The following is a 1612-nucleotide window of genomic DNA, read 5'->3' as shown; positions in this document are numbered from 1 at the left end:
AACAACAGCGGAGTTTTCCAATAGCAGAAGGGAGGCTATGTGACCACCAAGCAAACCAGTCAGGTAGAAAACAAAATCAAAATCAAAGTCAAAAACAAAAGCAATACTGAGATAAAAACAAAGCAAGACCAAAAACAACAACAAAAAAGAAAGGAAAAAAAAAAAGGAGAAAGAATTCAGCATCAGAAAAAACAACGAGATTAAATAAGGCAATCTCTAGTCACACACACAAAAAGAAAGAAAGAAAGAAAGAAAGAAGAGCCTGTATAGGGTTTCTAAGGAGCAGCTGGTGGGCACGAACCACCAACCTTGCAGTTCAAAAGGCTCTGCAGTCTGGTCCCTTACCCACAGAGCAAAAAGACAAAAAAAAAGACCCTGTATAGGGCTTCTAAGGAACAGCTGGTGGGCGCAAACCACTGACCTTGCAGTTCAAAAGGCTCTGCAGTCTGGTCCCTTAACCCACAGAGCCACAGCAGAACTGCCTTGTTGCTGGTGGTAAAAACCACTTCAAAATATCTCCGCTTGTGCTGGCTTGTACCTTGATGGGTAGGCCTGAGCCTCAGAAGTTAGGCAGAGGGCTAGCTTAGGCAGAGGGGGTGGAGGGTGGGATTAGTGGCTGCTGGCAGATGGCATCCCTGTCTAACGACATCAAAATACACCTCTCTCTATCTCCCTGCACCGTGGGCACCCGGCCCACCCTACATCCAAGCAGACAATGCCTCCCATAGCAATGAGGCTCCCCACCCCTCATGAAGGACTGTGCCAGCCCCTGTGGCCCCGCCAGCTCTCCGGGTGTGCCCACCCTCCGAACCAGTCTGCTCAAGCCCTTTGCTCCAAGCTCCACAATGGGCGGGGCATCTTCCCAGAGTGGGAGTTGAGCGCCGGTCCAAAATGCCCACAACTCCCCAGCAGCTCAACCCTTTAAAAAAGCAAGTCCACAATGTTGGGGGCTAAAGTCTTATGTTTGCCCAAGGGCCGTCTGTCTACCAGGTGGGGGGCTCCCCTGTGTGACACTGTCCACCCTCTCCCAGAGCCCGCACACCTGTGCTGCCTGGTCAGGAAAGTCCTCCCCCTGCACATTCTTAAACTAAACTCTCTCTTGAAAACTTGTAAGCCAGTCACTTCATGCCTTTATCACCCCCTCATTTTAGGTATGAAGATAATTTTTTAAAATTTTAAAATCTACAGGGAACTGCCAGAAATTCAACTGCCAGGACTCAGAAGAGGGCATGGAATGAAGGATATCATTGCTGACATCAGATGGATCTTGGTTGAAAGCAGAGAAATACCAGAAAGATGTTTACTTGTACTTTACTGAGTGTGTAAAGATTTTCGACTCTATGGACAAGCTATGCTTAACATTGCAAAGACGGATATTCCAGAACATTTAATTGTGATCATGAGAAACCTGTGCAGAGACCAAAAGGCAGTTGATCAAACAGAATATGAGGAAACTGAATGGTTTAAAATAAAGAAAAGCGTGTGCTAAGGCTGTATTCTTTCACCATACATAATCAATCTATATGCTGAGCAGATAACCTGAGAAGCTGAATTATATGAAGAAGATTGTGACATCAGGATTAGAGAAAAAGTCATTAACAACCTGCAATAT

This window comes from Chrysochloris asiatica, unplaced genomic scaffold, assembly GCF_000296735.1.
Source record: "Chrysochloris asiatica unplaced genomic scaffold, ChrAsi1.0 scaffold00233, whole genome shotgun sequence".
Classification (NCBI taxonomy): domain Eukaryota; kingdom Metazoa; phylum Chordata; class Mammalia; order Afrosoricida; family Chrysochloridae; genus Chrysochloris; species Chrysochloris asiatica.
Note: the sequence above shows the minus strand (reverse complement) of the source record.